This window comes from Ranitomeya imitator, chromosome 3 (genome assembly GCF_032444005.1).
Source record: "Ranitomeya imitator isolate aRanImi1 chromosome 3, aRanImi1.pri, whole genome shotgun sequence".
Lineage (NCBI taxonomy): Eukaryota > Metazoa > Chordata > Amphibia > Anura > Dendrobatidae > Ranitomeya > Ranitomeya imitator.
In genome coordinates, this window is record NC_091284.1 from 709,288,729 (window position 1) to 709,312,017 (window position 23,289).

A 23,289-nucleotide genomic window follows, 5' to 3' on the forward strand; every position below is an offset into this window, starting at 1 on the left:
CTTGCACAAAGGCTGAGGTAGCGGTCCTGCTGCTGGGTTGTTGCCCTCCTACAGCCCCCTCCACGTCTCCTGGTGTACTGGCCTTTCTCTTGGTATCTGATACATGCTCTGGAACACTGTGCTGACAGACACAGCTAACCTTCACAGACACAGCTACCCTTCTTGCCACAGCTCGCATTGAAGTGACATCCTGGATGAGCTGCACTACCTGAGCAACGTCTGTGGGTTGTAGACAATGCCTCATGATACTGTACCTCTAGGGGTTTACACTACTGAGCATCATTTCTTTGTCTTGAGACATTTCCACTGAAGTTGGATCAGCCTGTAATTTGATTTTCCACTTTTGATTTTGAGTATCATTCCAAATCCAGACCTCAATGGGAAATTAAAAATGATCAATGTAAATCAAAATTGTTTTATTGTTCTCAACGCATCCCACTATAATGAATAAAGATTTGCAACTGGAATATTTCATTCAGTGATATCTAGGATGTGGTATTTTAGTGTTCCAAGTTTTTGAGCGCACACACTTAACACAAAACCCTGATCCCTATATTATAACACAATCCTGGTCTCTAGTATTATGCGACATTGTAGCAGCAATTAGCAACTCTGAGATGTGTGTTGCACCCAAAGTTGCCATGTAGCCCCAGCCTAAAATCAAATTGGCTGGTGAGGAAAATATGAAACTTTGGGCTCTGCGTGCCTCTTTGAAGTTAATGGTTATATTGGGGAGCGTACAAATAGGGTTTTGGTATTGAGATGGAAACTTTCAAAGATGTTAAATAGGCCGCAAAATGTGATTGATGGAAACGCTGCCTAAAGCATGTAGAAAGCACGTGTCTGGTGAGACAACCCCATTAATAACTCCCTAGGACTGCCTGTTCAACTTTATAGGGAAGATTCATCAAAGCTTTTATGCCACAGAAGCGGAGTAAATGCTTTGAAAAGTTGCAAACTTTGTGCGCCACAAAAGATTTTGCACCAGTTTAACCCCTTCCCGACCTGTGACACAGCGTATGCGTCATGAAAGTCGGTGCCAATCCGACCTGTGACGCATATGCTGTGTCACAGAAAGATCGCGTCCCTGCAGGCCGGGTGAAAGGGTTAACTCCAATTTCACCCGGCCTGCAGGGACAGGGGGAGTGGTAGTTTAGCCCAGGGGGGGTGGCTTCACCCCCCCCCCCGTGGCTACGATCGCTCTGATTGGCTGTTGAAAGTGAAACTGCCAATCAGAGCGATTTGTAATATTTCACCTAAAAAACTGGTGAAATATTACAATCCAGCCATGGCCGATGCTGCAATATCATCGGCCATGGCTGGAAACACTTATGTGCACCCACCCCACCCCACCGATCGCCCCCCCAATCTGTGGTCCGCTCCCCTCCGTCCTGTGCTCCGCTCCCCCGTCCTCCTGTCCGCTCCCCCCGTGCTCCAATCACATCCCCCGTGCTCCAATCAAACCCCCCCGGACAGCGATCCCCCCCCCCCCCCCCGGTGCTCCGATCCACCCCCCTGCACAGCGATCCCCCACCTCGTGCTCCAATCCACACCCCCCGTGTTCCGATCCACCCCCGCATGCTCCGATCCACCCCCCCGTGCTCCGACGCTCCCCCCGTGCCCTGATTTCCCCCCCCCCCTTATACTTACCTCCCGGGAGCCGCCATCTTCCAAAATGGCGGGCGCATGTGCAGTGCGCCCGCCGAATCTGCCGGCCGGCAGATTCGTTCCAAAGTAAGTTTTGATCACTGAGATATAACCTATCTCAGTGATCAAAATAAAAAATAATAGTAAAAGACCCCCCCCCCCCCCCCTTTGTCACCCCCATAGGTAGGGACAATAAAAAAATAAAGAATTTTTTATTTTTTTTACACTAAGGTTAGAATAGGGTTAGGGTTAGGGGTAGGGTTAGGGGTAGGGTTAGGGTTTCGGTATGTGCACACGTATTCTGTTCCTCTGCGGATTTTTCCGCTGCGGATTTGATAAATCCGCAGTGCTAAACCGCTGTGGATTTATCGCGGATTTACCGCGGCTTTTCTGCGCATTTCACTGCGGTTTTACAACTGCGATTTTCTATTGGAGCAGTTGTAAAACCACTGCGGAATCCGCAGAAAGAAGTGACATGCTGCGGAATGTAAACCGCTGCGTTTCCGTGCAGTTTTTCCGCAGCATGTGCACAGCGATTTTTGTTTCCCATAGGTTTACACTGAACTGTAAACTCATGGGAAACTGCTGCGGATCTGCAGCGTTTTCCGCAGCGTGTGCACATACCTTTAGAATTAGGCTATGTGCACACGGTGCGGATTTTGCTGCGGATCTGCAGCGGATTGGCCGCTGCGGATTCGCAGCAGTGTTCCATCAGGTTTGCAGTTCCATGTAAACATACGGAAAACCAAATCCGCTGTGCCCATGGTGCGGAAAATACCACGCGGAAATGCTGCGTTGTATTTTCCGCAGCATGTCAATTCTTTGTGCGGATTCCGCGGCGTTTTACACCTGTTCCTCAATAGGAATCCACAGGTGAAATCCGCACAAAAAACACTGGAAATCCACGGTAAATCCGCAGGTAAAACGCAGCGCCCTTTACCCGCGGATTTTTCAAAAATGATGCTGAAAAATCTCACACGAATCCGCAACGTGGGCACATAGCCTTAGGGTTAGGGTTGGAATTAGGGTTATGATTAGGGTTATGGCTACAGTTGGGATTAGGGTTAGGGGTGTGTTGGGGTTAGTGTTGGAGTTAGAATTGAGGGGTTTCCACTGTTTAGGCACATCAGGGGTCTCCAAACGCAACATGGCGCCACCATTGATTCCAGCCAATCTTGTATTCATAAAGTCAAATGGTGCTCCCTCAATTCCGAGCCCCGACGTGCGCCCAAACAGTGGTTTACCCCCACACATGGGGTATCAGCGTACTCAGGACAAACTGGACAACAACTTTTGTGGTCCAATTTCTCCTGTAACCCTTGGGAAAATACAAAATTCTGGCTAAATAATTATTTTTGAGGAAAGAAAACGTATTTATTATTTTCACTGCTCTGTGTTATGAACTTCTGTGAAGCACTTGGGGGTTCAAAGTGCTCACCTCACATCTAGATAAGTTCCTTTCGGGGTCTAGTTTCCAAAATGGGGTCACTTGTGGGGGGTTTCTACTGTTTAGCCACATCAGGGGCTCTGCAAACGCAACGTGACGCCCGCAGAGCATTCCATCAAAGTCTGCATTTCAAAACGTCACTACTTCACTTCCGAGCCCCAGCATGTGCCTAAACAGTGGTTTACCCCCACATATGGGGTATCAGCGTACTCAGGAGAAACTGGACAACAACTTTTGGGGTCAAATTTCTCCTGTTACCCTTGGGAAAATAAAAAATAGCGGGCTAAAAAATCATTTTTGAGAAAAGAATTTTTTTTTTTTTTAATTTTCATGGCTCTGCGTTATAAACTTCTGTGAAGCACTTGAGGGTTCAAAGTGCTCACCACACATCTAGATTAGTTCCTTTGGGGGTCTAGTTTCCAAAATGGGGTCATTTGTGGGGGATCTCCAATGTTTAGGCACACAGGGGCTCTCCAAACGCGACACGGTGTCCGCTAATGATTGGAGCTAATTTTCCATTTAAAAAGCCAAATGGCGTGCCTTCCCTTCTGAGCCCTGCCGTGCGCCCAAACAGTGGTTTACCCCCACATATGGGGTATCTGCGTACTCAGGACAAACTGGACAACAACATTTGTGGTCCAATTTCTCCTATTACCATTGGCAAAATAGGAAATTCCAGGCTAAAAAATCATTTTTGAGAAAAGAAAAATTATTTTTTATTTTCATGGCTCTGCATTATAAACTTCTGTGAAGCACCTGGGGGTTTAAAGTGCTCAGTATGCATCTAGATAAGTTCCTTGGAGGGGTCTAGTTACCAAAATGGGGTCACTTGTGGGGGAGCTCCAATGCATAGGCACACAGGGGCTCTCCAAACGCGACATGGTGTCCGCTAACAATTGGAGCTAATTTTCCATTCAAAAAGTCAAAAGGCGCGCCTTCCCTTCCGAGCCCTGCCGTGTGCCCAAACAGTGGTTTACTCCCACATATGAGGTATCGGCGTACTCGGGAGAAATTGCTCAACAAATTTTAGGATCCATTTTATCCTATTGCCCATGTGAAAATGAAAAAATTGAGGCGAAAATAAATTTTTTGTGAAAAAAAAGTACTTTTTCATTTTTACGGATCAATTTGTGAAGCACCTGGGGGTTTAAAGGGCTCACTATGCATGTAGATAAGTTCCTTGGGGCGTCTAGTTTCCAAAATGGGGTCACTTGTGGGGGAGCTCCAATTTTTAGGCACACGGGGGCTCTCCAAACGTGACATGGTGTCCGCTAAAGAGTGCACCCAAATTTTTCATTCAAAAAGTCAAATGGCGCTCCTTCCCTTCCAAGCCCTGCCGTGCGCCCAAACAGTGGTTTACCCCCACATATGAGTTATCAGCGTACTCAGGACAAATTGGACAACAACTTTCGTGGTTCAGTTTCTCCTTTTACCATTGGGAAAATAAAAAAATTGTTGCTGAAAAATCATTTTTGTGACTAAAAAGTTAAATGTTCATTTTTTCCTTCCATGTTGCTTCTGCTGCTGTGAAGCACCTGAAGGGTTAATAAACTTCTTGAATGTGGTTTTGTGCACCTTGAGGGGTGCAGTTTTTAGAATGGTGTCACTTTTGGGTATTTTCAGCCATATAGACCCCTCAAACTGACTTCAAATGTGAGGTGGTCCCTAAAAAAAAATGGTTTTGTAAATTTCGTTGTAAAAATGAGAAATCGCTGGTCAAATTTTAACCCTTATAACTTCCTAGCAAAAAAAAATTTTTCTTTCCAAAATTGTGCTGATGTAAAGTAGACATGTGGGAAATGTTATTTATTAACTATTTTGTGTCACATAACTCTCTGGTTTAACAGAATAAAAATTCAAAATGTGAAAATTGCGAAATTTTCAAAATTTTCGCCAAATTTCCGTTTTTATCACAAATAAACACAGAATTTATTGACCTAAATTTACCACTAACATGAAGCCCAATATGTCACGAAAAAACAATCTCAAAACCGCTAGGATCCATTGAAGCGTTCCTGAGTTATTACCTCATAAAGGGACACTGGTCAGAATTGCAAAAAACGGCAAGGTCTTTAAGGTCAAAATAGGCTGGGTCATGAAGGGGTTAAATAAAGGCAACCAAAATTCATGGCGTTTCACAATGCATTATTGTTACTCCAGTCCCTGACTGCTGTCAGCCTCCTCACAGCCCGACGTGCGTTTCCCGTACCTGCTTTATCAAAAGGGTTCAAAACGCGCGTCAGGGGCTGCAAGGAGGGCGACAGCAGTTCTGGCCTACGATGGGTATGGAGACATTATGTTTTTAGGATAGGCTTAATCATCTCATGCACACTCTGCACTTTACCTTTTGAACTTATCTACCTACTACTATTGATGGTGCCCTGATGTAGGCCATAGTAATTTGATAGTGCTGCTTCCCTTGGGTCTATAGTTTGATTTGTGTCCGTCTTCCCTCCTTACCTACCTCCACATCTCCTCCATATGTTTGCATTGTATTATGGTACATGTTCTCTATTTTAATTTTGTCTGTCATATTTTGTATAAATAAACTGTGTTCAGTTTACAATTGGCAGTGGTTTACGGCTTAAGGCCCCTTCACATTAAGCGACGCTGCAGCGATACCGACAACGATCCGGATCGCTGCAGCGTCGCTGTTTGGTCGCTGGAGAGCTGTCACACAGACCACTCTCCAGCGACCAACGATGCCGGTAACCAGGGTAAACATCGGGTAACTAAGCGCAGGGCCGCGCTTAGTAACCCGATGTTTACCCTGGTTACCATCCTAAAAGTAAAAAAAAAACAAACAGTACATACTTACCTACCGCTGTCTGTCCTCCAGCGCTGTGCTCTGCACTCCTCCTGTACTGGCTGTGAGCACAGCGGCCGGAAAGCAGAGCGGTGACGTCACCGCTCTGCTTTCCGGCTGACCGACGCTCACAGCCAGTACAGGAGGAGTGCAGAGAAGCAGAGCGCCGGGGACAGACAGCGGCAGGTAAGTATGTACGGTTTGTTTTTTTTACTTTTAGGATGGTAACCAGGGTAAACATCGGGTTACTAAGCGCGGCCCTGCGCTTAGTTACCCGATGTTTACCCTGGTTACCAGTGAAGACATCGCTGGATCGGTGTCACACACGCCGATCCAGCGATGTCAGCAGGGAGTCCAGCGACGAAATAAAGTTCTGGACTTTCTTCAGCGACCAACGATCTCCCAGCAGGGGCCTGATCGTTGGTCGCTGTCACACACAACGATTTCCTTAACGATATCGTTGCTACGTCACAAAAAGCAACGATATCGTTAACAATATCGTTATGTGTGAAGGTACCTTTACTCCATTGTTCCAGTTTTGCAATCGTTTTGGGAGTGCTCCACTTGTGTTCTATTTCCCTCACACATTCGGGAGCTATACCCCAACATGCTCTCAGCCCCACTACAGAAATGGTGCTTTAGGATTATTGTTTCAGAGACGATACTACGGTACAGGAGCCTCCGTGTGCTACCACAGCGCTGGGGTCTCATCTGAGGGGGCTGCATCTTAGAGATGTAGCTGTATATGGATCCTTGAGTCCAAGGCTGAATGCACACAGTCTAGTGCTGGACTTTTTTTTTTAGGACGACACACACATCAATAAAAACTGACCCCTGCCTTTATGGGGATCCTTGAGACACGGATGAAAGGAGGAAGACAGCCTGAACTTCAGGGCTTCAGCAGTTTTGTAACTGATACACTGCTAAGAGTCAATGGCCAACAAGAATCTACAGTCTTCCAGCTCCAGTGAAAAAAGAAGCGGATGACAAAAAGGATCTGAAGCACCTAGGAGGACACCAGAGAAATGAGGCTACTTTCACACTAGCGGTTTTTTCAATACGTCGTTTAGGGGAAAAACGCATCCTGCAAAGTTGTCTGCAGGATGCGTTTTTGCCCCATAGACTAACATTGGCGACGCATTGACACATGTCGCAACCGTCGTGCGTCGGCTGCGCCGTGTTGTGGCGGTCCGCCGGGAGCAAAAAACGTTACATGTAACGTTTTTTGCTGCCGACTGTCTGCCATTTCTGACCGCGCATGCGCGGCCAGACCTCCTCCCCCACCTCCCCGCACCTCACAATGGGGCAGCGGATGCGCTTGAAAAATGCGCATTCACTGCCAGCATCGGTAACCTCGGCCCGACGCACTGCGACGGGCAGAGCCCGACGCTAGTGTGAAAGTAGCCTTAGGAGGATATCTGTTTGTGCCCGCACCTCACAATGGGGCAACGGATGCGCTGGAAAAATGCATCCGCTGCCTCCGTTGTGCGGCGCATTCACTGCTAGCGTTGGAACCTCGGCCCGACGCACTGCAACGGGCCGAGTCCGACGCAAGTGTGAAAGTAGCCTAACTTGTTCCTTTCTCTTGGTGGCACATTGATGTGTAAATGTAGCCTTACATCAGTGATTGGGGGAGGAGACCAGGAAGTAATGGCAGATCCCAGCACTACATCATCGCCTCCGCCGCAGAGCATCGCCTCCGCCGCAGAGCATCGCCTCCAGCTATATTGCAATGTGTGGCCACAACTCATCAGCAGGGAGGAGCCGCAGTGATACAATCTAGCCGCTCACAGACATCCCCATAGATCATGTATGTGACAGTAGTGCTGGCACCATTATATGCAGTCATTGCAGTGTGCTGGCACCATTATATTACTATCATTGACAGTTAGTGTACTGAAAATATTACATACAGTGAACGAGCACTATTATATTAAAATTGTATGCAAAGATTGCAGTGTTTTGACACTATATGCAGTGCTCGCACTATGATATGCAGTTTGCTGTCACTATTATATTCAGTGATTGCAGTGTGCTGGCATTATATTACTATTAGGGTATGTTCACACGTTCCTGATTTCCATCCTTTTTTTTTCAGGACTGTTTTTTAAAAAACTGCAGCTCTTGGCAGAAAACGCAGGTCCTTTTTTTGTCCTTTTTTGATCCTTTTTTTATGCAGTTTTCTATGCAGAGTCTGTGTGTTTTCTAGGAAGTTTTTTAGGGTTAAAATGGCTGAAAATACCCTAACCCTACCCCTATTCTAACCTTAGTGGAAAAAAAAAAAAATTCTTAATTTTTTTTTATTGTCCCTACCTATGGGGGTGACAAAGGGGGGGGGGGGAGTGTCATTTACTATTTTTTTTTTATTTTGATCACTGAGATATAATCTATCTCAGTGATCAAAATGCACTTTGGAACGAATCTGCCGGCCGGCAGATTCGGCGGGCGCACTGCGCATGCACCCGCCATTTTGCAAGATGGCGGCGCCCAGGGAGAAGACGGCCGGACGGACACCGGGACGCCGGGTAAGTATAAGGGGGGGAGATTGGGGCACGGGGGGGGGGCATCGGAGCACTGGGGGTGGGGGCATCGGAGCACGGGGCGGTGGGATTGGAGCACGGGGGGGCGGGATCGGAGCACGGGGGGGCAGCCACACTCCGCCCACGCACTTCCGCCCGCTTCCCCGCACTTCCTGCTGCAGCGGTTCTGCACCACAAACCGCAGTAAAACCCGCAGATATTTTTTTCATCTGCGGGTTTGATCTCACAATGGAGGTCAATGGGTGCAGAACCGCTGCGGCTCCGAAAAAAGAAGTGACATGGTACTTCTTTTTTCCCGCAGCTATTCAGCGCGGCTTTTTTTTTTTTTTATTTTCCGCATTGTGGGCACAGCAGTTCCTGTTTTCCATAGGGTACAATGTAATGTACCCTGCATGGAAAACAGCTGCGGACCCGCAGCGGGAAAATCGTGGCAATTCCGCATGAAAAAAAGGATCGTGTGAACATGGCCTTATAAGCAGTGTGCTGGCGCCATTCCATGCAGTGCTTGCCGCATGGTGGCCCTAGTCTATGCAGTGCTTGCAGCTTGCGGGCACTATTCTATGCAGTGGATGCAGAGTGCCGGCACTATTTTATGTAGTGATTGCAGTGTGTAGGAACTATTATATTACTATTATGTGCAGTGGGCTGGCACTATATTACATGCAGTGAGTGAAGTAGGCTGGCGCTATTACATTACTATTATGCACAGTAACTGCAGTGTGCAGGCACGATTATATTACTATTATAAACAGTGATTGCAGTGTGCTGGACACTATTACATGCAGTGATTGAAGTGGACTGGTGCTATTATATTACTATTATCGGCAGTGATTGCAGTGTGCCCATCACTATATTACTATTAAATGCAATGATTTCAGTGTGCAGGCACTATAGTACCTGCCGTGTGCGGTCACTATATTACATGCAGTGATTGCACTGGATCAGAACGTACACTGCGTGCAGAATTATTAGGCAAGTTGTATTTTAGAGGATTATTTTTATTATTGATCAACAACTATGTTCTCAATCAACCCAAAAGACTTGTAAATATCAAAGCTTAATATTTTTGGAAGTTGGAGTGTTTTTTTTTTTTTTTTAGATTTGGCTATCTTAGGCTACTTTCACACTAGCGTTTTTTTCAATACGTCGCAATGCGTCGCTTAGGGGAAAAAACGCATCCTGCAAAGTTGTCTGCAGGATGCGTTTTTGCCCCATAGACTAACATTAGCGATGCATTGCGACGCATTGACACACGTCGCAACCGTCGTGCGACGGTTGCGCCGTGTTGTGGCGGACCGCCGGGAGCAAAAAACGTTACATGTAACGTTTTTTGCTGCCGACGGTCCGCCATTTCCGACCGCGCATGCGCGGCCAGACCTCCTCCCCCACCTCCCCGCACCTCACAATGGGGCAGCGGATGCGCTTGAAAAATGCATCCGCTGCCCCCGTTGTGCGGCGCATTCACTGCCAGCATCAGTAACCTCGGCCCGACGCACTGCGACGGGCAGAGCCCGACGCTAGTGTGAAAGTAGCCTTAGGAGGATATCTGTTTGTGCCGGTAACTATTACTGTGCAGAATTATTAGGCAACTTAATAAAAACCAAATATATTCTCATCTCACTTGTTTATTTTCAGCAGGTAAACCAATATAACTTCACAAAATTTAGAAAAAAACATTTCTAACATGCAAAAACCCCCCAAAAATTAGTGACCAATATAGCCACCTTTCTTTATGATGACACTCAGCAGCCTTCCATCCATAGATTCTGTCAGTTGCTTGATCTGTTTACGATGAACATTGCGTGCAGCAGCCACCACAGCCTCCCAGACACTGTTCCGAGAGGTGGACTGTTTTCTCTCCCTGTAGATCGCACATTTTATGAGGGACCACAGGTTCTCTATGGGGTTCAGATCAGGTGAACAAGGGGGCCATGTCATTATTTTTTCTTCTTTGAGACATTTACTGGCCAGCCACGCTGTGGAGTAGTTGGAGGCATGTGATGGAGCATTGTCCTGCATGAAAATCATATTTTTCTTGAACGATACTGACTTCTTCCTGTACCACTACGTGAAGAAGAAGTCTTCCAGAAACTGGCAGTAGGTCTGGGAGTTGAGCTTCACTCCATCCTCAATCTGAAAAGGTACCAAAGAGTACATCTTTGATGATACCAGCCCATACCAGTACCCCACCTCCACCTTGCTGGCGTCTGAGTCGGAGTGGAGCTCTCTGCCCTTTACTGATCCAGCCTCTGGCCCATCCATCTGGCTCATCAAGAGCCACTCATTTCATCAGTCCATAAAACCCTTGAAAAGTCAGTCTTAAGATATTTCTTGGCCCAGTCTTGACGTTGTATCTTATGTTTCTTGTTGAAAGGTGGTCGTTTTTCAGCCTTCCTTACCTTGGCCACGTCCATGAGTATCGCACACCTTGTGCTTTTTGTTACTCCAGTAACGTTGCAGCTCTGAAATATGGTAAAACTGGTGGCAAATGGCATCTTCACGCTTGATTTTCCTCAATTCATGGGCAGTTATTTTGCGCCTTTTTTGCCCAACACGTTTTTTGCGACCCTGTTGGCCATTTGCCATGAAATGCTTGATTGTTCAGTGATCACGCTTCAAAAGTTTGGCAATTTCAAGACTGTTGCATCCCTCTGCAAGACATCTCACAATTTTGGACTTTTCAGAACCCGTCAAATCTCTCTTCTGACCCATTTTGCCAAAAGGAAACGAAGTTGCCTAATAATTAAGCACACCATATATGGGGTTTGTGGTGTCAGACAACACCCCTCCTCATTACAGAGATGCACATCACCTGATTTACTTATTGGGTAGTTGAACAGCTTGAAGTAGGACAACATGTATAAAAAGTATCAGGTGATCAAAAACACAACTTGCCTAATAATTCTGCACGCAGTGTAATATTCCCATTATGTGCAGTGTGGAGGCACTATTATGTGCAGTTACTATTATGTGTAGTTATTGCAGTGCGCCAGCACTATGTTACATGCAGTGATTGCAGTGTGCCGGCACTATATTACAGTGCGTCGTCGCTATCAACTATATAATTGTCTAAGGGTCACTTCCGTCTGTCTTTCTGTCATGGATATTCATTGGTCGTGGCCTTTGTCTGTCATGGAAATCCAAGTCGCTGATTGGTCGTGGCAAAACAGCCACGACCAATCAGCGACCAGCACAGTACTGAAGAAAATGGCAGCTCCTTACTCCCCGCAGTCAGTGCCCGGCGCCAGCATACTCCCCTCCAGTCACCGCTCACACAGGATTAATGCCGGCGGTAACGGACCGCGTTATGCCGCGGGTAACGCACTTAACCGCTGCTATTAACCCTGTGTGTCCCCAACCTTTTACTATTGATGCTGCCTATACGGCATCAATAGTAAAAAGATCTAATGTTAAAAATAATTAAAAAAAAAAAACCTGCTATATAACGAAATCAGGAATAACCTTTCTACTTTTTTGATACCAAGGATAAAATACTAAATTTTTAATAATATAAATCCTAAAACCATGAGACAGCCACAAACAATTATGCACAAAAAAAAAAAATCACACAACCGTGCACTCTAGATATTCCCTGCAGCTGTTAGTCCTATATCAAATTCTACCTGTCAGCGGAGGTTGGCACCCTAAACAATAATACGAGATTGGCGCCCCCACTCACCGTCGGCTGGCCCTATATCTCCTGCAATGAGCCCTAATTGAAGTGTCTCATACGGGCCACCAGATGTACATGACAGGAAAAATTTAGATAAAATCATATGGATGAACTTATTTGAAGCAGGGTGCAGTACACGGACAAAGACAATGGTGCAAAAAACAAAAAAGTGCATGTGAAAACAAATATATAAACTCTCACTGTCCCTTACTGAAAATCACCTGCCTAGCTGCGGGGGTTGGCACCCTACTTGTCAGCGGATATGGCGCCCCCACTCAGCGGCGGCTGACCCTGGAAAAACCCTATTGATATATATTATTAACCTGATAGGTTAGCTGGGTTATAACCATGTATTAACGCATCGGGTATTCTACAATATGTATGTATATAGCAGCCACATAGTATATAGCACAGGCCACGTAGTATTTGTCTGCTATATACTACATGGCTCCTATATACTAAGTGGCCTGTGCTACAGTCATGGCCTAAAGCATTGACACCCCTGCAATTCTGTCAGATAATACTCAGTTTCTTCCTGAAAATGATTGCAATCGCAAATTCTTTGGTATTATCTTCATTTACTTTGTCTTAAATGAAAAAACACAAAAGAGAACGAAGCAAAAAATTGATAATTTCACACAAAACTCCAAAAATGGGCCAGACAAAAGTATTGGCACCCTCAGCTTAATACTTGGTTGCACAACCTTTAGCCAAAATAACTGCGACCAACCACTTCCGGTAACCAACAATGAGTTTCTTACAATGCTCTGCTGGAATTTTAGACCATTCTTCTTTGGCAAACTGCTCTAGGTCCCTGATATTTGAAGGGTGCCTTCTCCAAACTGCCATTTTTAGATCTGTCCACAGGTGTTCTATGGGATTCAGGTCTGGACTCATTGCTGGCCACCTTAGAAGTCTCCAATGCTTTCTCTCAAACCATTTTCTAGTGCTTTTTGAAGTGTGTTTTGGGTCATTGTCCTGCTGGAAGATCCATGACCTCTGAGGGAGACCCAGCTTTCTCAAACTGGGCCCTACATTATGCTGCAAAATTTGTTGGTAGTCTTCAGACTTCATAATGCCATGCACACGGTCAAGCAGTCCAGTGCCAGAGGCAGCAAAGCAACCCCAAAACATCAGAGAACCTCCCCGCCATGTTTGACTGTAAGGACCGTGTTCTTTTCTTTAAATGCCTCTTTTTTTCTCCTGTAAACTCTATGTTGATGCCTTTGCCCAAAAAGCTCTACTTTTGTCTCATCTGACCAGAGAATATTTTTCCAAAACGTTTTAGGCTTTTTCAGGTAAGTTTTGGCAAACTCCAGCCTGCCTTTTTTATGTCTCGGGGTAAGAAGTGGGGTCTTCCTGGGTCTCCTACCATACAGTCCCTTTTCATTCAGACGCCGACGGATAGTACGGGTTGACAGTGTTGTACCCTCGGACTGCAGGGCAACTTGAACTTGTTTGGATGTTAGTCGAAGTTCTTTATCCAACATCCGCACAATCTTGCGTTGAAATCTCTTGTCAATTTTTCTTTTCCGTCCACATCTAGGGAGGTTAGCCACAGTGCCATGGACTTTAAACTTCTTGATGACACTGTGCACGGTAGACACAGGAACATTCAGGTCTTTGGAGATGGACTTGTAGCCTTGAGATTGCTCATGCTTATTCACAATTTGTTTTCTCAAGTCCTCAGACAGTTCTTTGGTCTTCTTTCTTTTCTCCATGCTCAATGTGGTACATACAAGGACACAGGACAGAGGTTGAGTCAACTTTAATCCATGTCAACTGGCTGCAAGTGTGATTTAGTTATTGCCAACACCTGTTAGGTGCCACAGGTAAGTTACAGGTGCTGTTAATTACACAAATTAGAGAAGCATCACATGATTTTTCAGACAGTGCCAATACTTTTGTCCACCCCCTTTTTTATGTTTGGTGTGGAATTATATCCAATTTGGCTTTAGGACAATTCTTTTTGTGTTTTTTTCCATTTAAGACAAATTAAATGAAGATAATAATACCAAAGAATGTGTGATTGCAATCATTTTCAGGAAGAAACTGAGTATTATCTGACAAAATTGCAGGGGTGTCAATACTTTTGGCCACAACTGTATATACTATGTGGCTGCTATATACATACATACATACATACATATTCTAGAAAACCCGATGCGTTAGAATCGGGCCACCATTTAGTATTACATAATAATCTTATTTATATAGCGCCAACATATTCCGCAGCGCTTTACAGTTTGCACACATTATCATCACTGTCCCCGATGGGGCTCACAATCTAAATTCCCTATCAGTATGTCTTTGGAGTGTGGGAGGACACCGGAGAACCTGGAGGAAACCCACCGAAACACGGGGAGAACATACAAACTCCTTGCAGATGTCGTCCTTGGTGGGATTCGAACCCAGGACTCCAGCTCTGCACTACATGTTGTAATTGCAGTACGCCGGCGCTATATTACATGTAGTGATTGCAGTACGCCGGCGCTATATTACATGCATTGATTGCAGTATCCCGGCGCTACATTACATGCAGTGATTGCAGTATCCCGGCGCTATATTACATGCAGTGATTGCAGAGCGCCAGCGCTATTAGATTAATATTATGTGCAGTGATTACAGCGTGCACTATTATATTACGTGCAGTGATTGCAGTGTGCCAGCGCTATTAGATTAATATTATGTGCAGTTACTGCAGTGTGCACTATTATATTACGTTCAATGATTGCAGTGTGCATTATAGTATGTGCAGTGAATGCAGTGTGCCAGCACTACAGGTCCTTCTCAAAAAAATTAGCATATAGTGTTAAATTTCATTATTTACCATAATGTAATGATTACAATTAAACTTTCATATATTATAGATTCATTATCCACCAACTGAAATTTGTCAGGTCTTTTATTGTTTTAATACTGATGATTTTGGCATACAACTCCTGATACCCCAAAAAACCTGTCTCAATAAATTAGCATATCAAGAAAAGGTTCTCTAAACGACCTATTACCCTAATCTTCTGAATCAACTAATTAACTCTAAACACATGCAAAAGATACCTGAGGCTTTTATAAACTCCCTGCCTGGTTCATTACTCAAAACCCCCATCATGGGTAAGACTAGCGACCTGACAGATGTCAAGAAGGCCATCATTGACACCCTCAAGCAAGAGGGTAAGACCCAGAAAGAAATTTCTCAACAAATAGGCTGTTCCCAGAGTGCTGTATCAAGGCACCTCAATGGTAAGTCTGTTGGAAGGAAACAATGTGGCAGAAAACGCTGTACAACGAGAAGAGGAGACCGGACCCTGAGGAAGATTGTGGAGAAGGACCGATTCCAGACCTTGGGGAACCTGAGGAAGCAGTGGACTGAGTCTGGTGTGGAAACATCCAGAACCACCGTGCACAGGCGTGTGCAGGAAATGGGCTACAGGTGCCGCATTCCCCAGGTAAAGCCACTTTTGAACCATAAACAGCGGCAGAGGCGCCTGACCTGGGCTACAGAGAAGCAGCACTGGACTGTTGCTAAGTGGTCCCAAGTACTTTTTTCTGATGAAAGCAAATTTTGCATGTCATTCGGAAATCAAGGTGCCAGAGTCTGGAGGAAGACTGGGGAGAAGGAAATGCCAAAATGCCTGAAGTCCAGTGTCAAGTACCCACAGTCAGTGATGGTGTGGGGTGCCATGTCAGCTGCTGGTGTTGGTCCACTGTGTTTCATCAAGGGCAGGGTCAATGCAGCTAGCTATCAGGAGATTTTGGAGCACTTCATGCTTCCATCGGCTGAAATGCTTTATGGAGATGAAGATTTCATTTTTCAGCACGACCTGGCACCTGCTCACAGTGCCAAAACCACTGGTAAATGGTTTACTGACCATGGTATTACTGTGCTCAATTGGCCTGCCAACTCTCCTGACCTGAACCCCATAGAGAATCTGTGGGATATTGTGAAGAGAAAGTTGAGAGACGCAAGACCCAACACTCTGGATGAGCTTAAGGCCGCTATTGAAGCATCCTGGGCCTCCATAACATCTCAGCAGTGTCACAGGCTGATTGCCTCCATGCCACGCCGCATTGAAGCAGTCATTTCTGCCAAAGGATTCCCGACCAAGTATTGAGTGCATAACTGAACATTATTATTTGATGGTTTTTTTGTTTGTTATTAAAAAACACTTTTATTTGATTGGATGGGTGAAATATGCTAATTTATTGAGACAGGTTTTTTGGGTTATCAGGAGTTGTATGCCAAAATCATCAGTATTAAAACAATAAAAGACCTGACAAATTTCAGTTGGTGGATAATGAATCTATAATATATGAAAGTTTAATTGTAATCATTACATTATGGTAAATAATGAAATTTAACACTATATGCTAATTTTTTTAGAAGGACCTGTATATTATATTACATGGAGTGAGCCAGCGCTATTAGATTAATATTCTGTGCAGTGAATCTTCACTATATTACGTGCAGTGAATGCAGTGTGCCGTCACTATATTACACGCAGTGATTGTTGTGCGCTGGCGCTATATAACATGTAGTGGTTGCCGTGTGCCTGCACTATTATATTACATTCAGTGATTGCAGTGTGTAGACATTATTATATTATGTGCAGTGAATGCAGTGTGTAGGCACTATTATATCACATGCAGTGATTGCAGTGCACCGGCACTAATATATTATGTGCAGTGAATGCAGTGTGTAGGCACTATATTATAATACGTGCTGTGAATGCAGTACTATATTAGATTACATGCAGAGTGCCATCACTATATATTATGTGCAGTGATTGCAGTGTGTACCATTATATTACATGCAGTGTGCGGCACTATTATATTACATGCAGTGTGCGGCACTATTATATTACATGCAGTGTGCGACACCATTATATTATATACAGTGTGTAGGCACTATATTAGATTACATGCAGTGTGCCATCACTATATATTATGTGCAGTGATTGCAGTGTGTACCATTATATTACGTGCAGTGTGGGCACTATATTAGATTTCATGCAGTGTGCGGCACTATTAGATTACATGCAGTGTGGACACTATATTAGATTACATACAGTGTGCGGCACCATTATATTACATGCAGTGTGGGCACTATATTAGATTATATGCAGTGTGTGCACCATTAGATTATATGCAGTGTCTGGCACTATATTACGTACAGTGTGGGCACTATATTAGATTATATGCAGTGTGCGGCACTATTAGATTACGTGCAGTGTGAGCACTATATTAGATTTTATGCAGTGTGGGCACTATTAGATCACGTGCAGTGTGGACACTATATTAGATTATATGCAGTGTGCGGCACTATTAGATTACGTGCAGTGTTCGGCATTATTATATTACGTGCAGTGTGAGCACTATATTAGATTTTATGCAGTGTGAGCACTATATTAGATTATATGCAGTGTGGACACTATATTAGATTACATACAGTGTGCAGCACCATTATATTACATGCAGTGTCTGGCACTATTAGATCACGTGCAGTGTGGACACTATATTAGATTATATGCAGAGTGCGGCACTATTAGATTACGTGCAGTGTGGGCACTATATTAGATTACGTGCAGTGTGAGCACTATATTAGATTATATGCAGTGTGCGGCACTATTAGATTACGTGCAGTGTTCGGCATTATATTACGTGCAGTGTGAGCACTATATTAGATTTTATGCAGTGTGGGCACTATTAGATCACGTGCAGTGTGGACACTATATTAGATTATATGCAGTGTGCGGCACTATTAGATTATGTGCAGTGTGGGCACTATATTAGATTACATACAGTGTGAGGCACCATTATATTACATGCAGTGTGGGCACTATATTAGATTATATGCAGTGTGGGCACTATATTAGATTATATGCAGTGTGCGGCACTATTAGATTACGTGCAGTGTTCGGCATTATTATATTACGTGCAGTGTGGGCACTATATTAGATTACATGCAGTGTGGGCACTATATTAGAGTATATGCAGTGTGTGTGTGCACCATTCCATACAGTGTGGGCACTATATTAGAGAATATGCAGTGTGGGCACTATATTAGAGTATATGCAGTGTGGGCACTATATTAGATTACATGCAGTGTGGGCACTATATTAGATTACATGCAGTGTGGGCACTATATTAGATTACATGCAGTGTGGGCACTATATTAGATTACATGCAGTGTGGGCACTATATTAGATTACATGCAGTGTGGGCACTATATTAGATTATATGCAGTGTGGGCACTATATTAGATTATATGCAGTGTGGGCACTATATTAGATGACATGCAGTGTGGGCACTATATTAGAGTATATGCAGTGTGGGCACTATATTAGAGTATATGCAGTGTGGGCACTATATTAGAGTATATGCAGTGTGGGCACTATATTAGAGTATGTGCAGTGTGGGCACTATATTAGAGTATGTGCAGTGTGGGCACTATATTAGAGTATGTGCAGTGTGGGCACTATATTAGAGTATGTGCAGTGTGGGCACTATATTAGAGTATGTGCAGTGTGGGCACTATATTAGAGTATGTGCAGTGTGGGCACTATATTAGAGTATATGCAGTGTGGGCACTATATTAGAGTATGTGCAGTGTGGGCACTATATTAGAGTATGTGCAGTGTGGGCACTATATTAGAGTATGTGCAGTGTGGGCACTATATTAGAGTATATGCAGTGTGGGCACTATATTAGATTACATGCAGTGTGGGCACTATATTAGAGTATGTGCAGTGTGGGCACTATATTAGAGTATGTGCAGTGTGGGCACTATATTAGAGTATATGCAGTGTGGGCACTATATTAGAGTATGTGCAGTGTGGGCACTAGTATGTGCAGTGTGGGCACTATATTAGAGTATGTGCAGTGTGGGCACTATATTAGAGTATGTGCAGTGTGGGCACTATATTAGAGTATATGCAGTGTGGGCACTATATTAGAGTATGTGCAGTGTGGGCACTATATTAGAGTATGTGCAGTGTGGGCACTATATTAGAGTATGTGCAGTGTGGGCACTATATTAGAGTATGTGCAGTGTGGGCACTATATTAGAGTATATGCAGTGTGGGCACTATATTAGATTACATGCAGTGTGGGCACTATATTAGAGTATGTGCAGTGTGGGCACTATATTAGAGTATGTGCAGTGTGGGCACTATATTAGAGTATATGCAGTGTGGGCACTATATTAGAGTATATGCAGTGTGGGCACTATATTAGAGTATGTGCAGTGTGGGCACTATATTAGAGTATATGCAGTGTGGGCACTATATTAGAGTATATGCAGTGTGGGCACTATATTAGAGTATGTGCAGTGTGGGCACTATATTAGAGTATGTGCAGTGTGGGCACTATATTAGAGTATGTGCAGTGTGGGCACTATATTAGAGTATATGCAGTGTGGGCACTATATTAGAGTATATGCAGTGTGGGCACTATATTAGAGTATATGCAGTGTGGGCACTATATTAGAGTATGTGCAGTGTGGGCACTATATTAGAGTATATGCAGTGTGGGCACTATATTAGAGTATGTGCAGTGTGGGCACTATATTAGAGTATATGCAGTGTGGGCACTATATTAGAGTACATGCAGTGTGGGCACTATATTAGAGTACGTGCAGTGTGGGCACTATATTAGAGTACGTGCAGTGTGGGCACTATATTAGAGTATATGCAGTGTGGGCACTATATTAGAGTATATGCAGTGTGGGCACTATATTAGAGTATGTGCAGTGTGGGCACTATATTAGAGTATATGCAGTGTGGGCACTATATTAGAGTATGTGCAGTGTGGGCACTATATTAGAGTATATGCAGTGTGCAATCACTATATATATGTGCAGTGTGGGCACTATATTAGAGTATGTGCAGTGTGGGCACTATATTAGAGTATATGCAGTGTGCAATCACTATATATATGTGCAGTGATTGCAGTGTGCACCATTAGATTACATGCAGTGTGTGTGTGTGTGCACCATTCCATACAGTGTCCCGCCACCAGCGGCTCAGGACCTCAGCAGGACACCGGTGATCGCCGTTACTATCCCCGTTAGTGCACGGAGGACTGGCCGGACAGGCGCCGGCCTCCCTGGTGAAGCCCCCGGGCCTCCCCGTGGCTCCCGGGTCCGGCCAGGTGCTCTCACCCCGCTCTCCGCTCAGGCGGCAGTTTTGCTTTAATTACCTGCGTCCTCTGAACTCACAGCTCAGGGATCCGCTCCAGCCAATCACCGGGGTGAACGTCTCGGGTCCCCAGGGGAGCCGCCTCCTCTCCGGATCCCGTCACAGGAAGAACCTCACAAAGTCGCAGACAAGGAACCGCAAAAACTGCCAAACCCAGCGGGGCCGAGTCCAGGCGGGACACAGCGCCCTCATCCGCGCAGGGGGTGCACCTTGTACGACGTCCGGTAGGCCTTCAGTTGACGTCAGCGTGGCCCGTGACGTCACTACCATGGTGACGTGCTGCTAGAGAAAGGCGGGAGGTAATTCCTCTTCCGTTTGGGAGCCTGGATGAACAACCCGCAGAGGGGGAGGAGGGGACGTGCAGTGTATTCCGTGTACTGTACACAGACCTGGATTCCCCTTCATAGTTGTAACATTGGTACGTCCCCAGGTATGGCGCACAGTCAGTGGTGATCTCATTGTTCTGCAGGGAGGGGGAGCTGCAGCCACACGCAGAAGGGGAATATGGCTCTGCCCCTTCCAATCACGGTGATATCACATTAGGTGACACAGTCATTGTGGCTGCAGCGTCCTCCGCTCCCGGGGTGTCAGCGATTGTGTGCGGGAGGATGTGTGATGTCGGCCATTGTGTGCCCCGTGTGCAGGAGGATGTGTGATGTCGGCCATTGTGTGCCCCGTGTGCAGGAGGATGTGTGATGTCGGCCATTGTGTGCCCCGTGTGCGGGAGAATGTGTGATGTCAGCTATTGTGTGCCCCGTGTGCAGGAGGATGTGTGATGTCGGCCATTGTGTGCAGGAGGATGTGTGATGTCGGCCATTGTGTGCCCCGTGTGCGGGAGGATGTGTGATGTCGGCCATTGTGTGCGGGAGGATGTGTGATGTCGGCCATTGTGTGCCCCGTGTGCGGGAGGATGTGTGATGTCAGCCATTGTGTGTGGGAGGATGTGTGATGTCGGCCATTGTGTGCGGGAGGATGTGTGATGTCGGCCATTGTGTGCGGGAGGATGTGTGATGTCGGCCATTGTGTGCCCCGTGTGTGGGAGGATGTGTGATGTCGGCCATTGTGTGCCCCGTGTGCGGTTGGATGTGTGATGTCGGCCATTGTGTGCCCCGTGTGCGGGAGGATGTGTGATGTCGGCCATTGTGTGTGGGAGGATGTGTGATGTCGGCCATTGTGTGCCCCGTGTGTGGGAGGATGTGTGATGTCGGCCATTGTGTGCCCCGTGTGTGGGAGGATGTGTGATGTCGGCCATTGTGTGCCCCGTGTGTGGGAGGATGTGTGATGTCGGCCATTGTGTGCCCGTGTGCCCGTGTGCGAGAGGATGTGTGATGTCAGCCATTGTGTGTGGGAGGATGTGTGATGTCAGCCATTGTGTGCGGGAGGATGTGTGATGTCGGCCATTGTGTGCCCCGTGTGCGGGAGGATGTGTGATGTCGGCCATTGTGTGTGGGAGGATGTGTGATGTCGGCCATTGTGTGCCCCGTGTGTGGGAGGATGTGTGATGTCGGCCATTGTGTGCCCCGTGTGCGGGAGGATGTGTGATGTCGGCCATTGTGTGCGGGAGGATGTGTGATGTCGGCCATTGTGTGCCCCGTGTGTGGGAGGATGTGTGATGTCGGCCATTGTGTGCCCCGTGTGCGGGAGGATGTGTGATGTCGGCCATTGTGTGCACCATGTGCAGGAGGATGTGTGATGTCAGCCATTGTGTGCGGGAGGATGTGTGATGTCGGCGATTGTGTGCCCCGTGTGTGGGAGGATGTGTGATGTCGGCCATTGTGTGCCCCGTGTGTGGGAGGATGTGTGATGTCGGCCATTGTGTGCCCCGTGTGCGGGAGGATGTGTGATGTCGGCCATTGTGTGCCCCGTGTGTGGGAGGATGTATGATGTCGGCCATTGTGTGCCCCGTGTGCGGGAGGATGTGTGATGTCGGCCATTGTGTGCCCCGTGTGCGGGAGGATGTGTGATGTCGGCCATTGTGTGCGGGAGGATGTGTGATGTCAGCCATTGTGTGCGGGAGGATGTGTGATGTCGGCCATTGTGTGCCCCGTGTGCGGGAGGATGTGTGATGTCAGCCATTGTGTGCGGGAGGATGTGTGATGTCGGCCATTGTGTGCCCCGTGTGCGGGAGGATGTGTGATGTCGGCCATTGTGTGCGGGAGGATGTCTGATGTCGGCCATTGTGTGCCCCGTGTGCGGGAGGATGTGTAATATCAGCCATTGTGTGCGGGAGGATGTGTGATGTCGGCCATTGTGTGCGGGAGAATGTGTGATGTCGGCCATTGTGTGCCCCGTGTGCGGGAGGATGTGTGATGTCGGCCATTGTGTGCGGGAGGATGTGTGATGTCGGCCATTGTGTGCCCCGTGTGTGGAGGATGTGTGATGTCGGCCATTGTGTGCCCTGTGTGCGGGAGGATGTGTGATGTCGGCCATTGTGTGCACCATGTGCGGGAGGATGTGTGATGTCAGCCATTGTGTGCGGGAGGATGTGTGATGTCGGCCATTGTGTGTGGGAGGATGTGTGATGTCGGCCATTGTGTGCACCGTGTGCGGGAGGATGTGTGATGTCAGCCATTGTGTGCGGGAGGATGTGTGATGTTAGCCATTGTGTGCGGGAGGATGTGTGATGTCGGCCATTGTGTGCCCCGTGTGTGGGAGGATGTGTGATGTCGGCCATTGTGTGCCCCGTGTGTGGGAGGATGTGTGATGTCGGCCATTGTGTGCCCCGTGTGAGGGAGGATGTGTGATGTCGGCCATTGTGTGCCCCGTGTGTGGGAGGATGTGTGATGTCGGCCATTGTGTGCCCCGTGTGCGGGAGGATGTGTGATGTCAGCCATTGTGTGTGGGAGGATGTGTGATGTCAGCCATTGTGTGCGGGAGGATGTGTGATGTCGGCCATTGTGTGTGGGAGGATGTGTGATGTCGGCCATTGTGTGCCCCGTGTGCGGGAGGATGTGTGATGTCGGCCATTGTGTGTGCGG

At 46.4% G+C, this 23,289-nt stretch overlaps 2 protein-coding genes across 5 annotated transcripts in view; one reads left to right on the plus strand and one right to left on the minus strand.

Moving 5' to 3' along the window:
- Positions 1-20,451, minus strand: part of ATF1 (activating transcription factor 1) — a 70,858-nt gene extending 50,407 nt beyond the window's left edge. Inside the window, exon 1 of one of the 2 annotated variants that reach the window (XM_069758650.1) lies at positions 20,313-20,451. The gene's annotated coding sequence lies outside the window, so the exon portion shown is untranslated. The remainder of the gene's footprint in view (positions 1-20,312) is intronic. The other variant, XM_069758651.1, reaches the window with a different exon arrangement.
- Positions 20,452-20,477: 26 nt separating this feature from the next.
- The window catches only part of LOC138670896 (uncharacterized), a 29,076-nt gene continuing 26,264 nt past the window's right edge, over positions 20,478-23,289 (plus strand). Inside the window, exon 1 of one of the 3 annotated variants that reach the window (XM_069758654.1) lies at positions 20,478-20,610. The gene's annotated coding sequence lies outside the window, so the exon portion shown is untranslated. Of the gene's footprint in view, positions 20,742-23,289 lie in introns of all 3 variants that reach the window. The other 2 variants (XM_069758652.1, XM_069758653.1) reach the window with 2 other exon arrangements.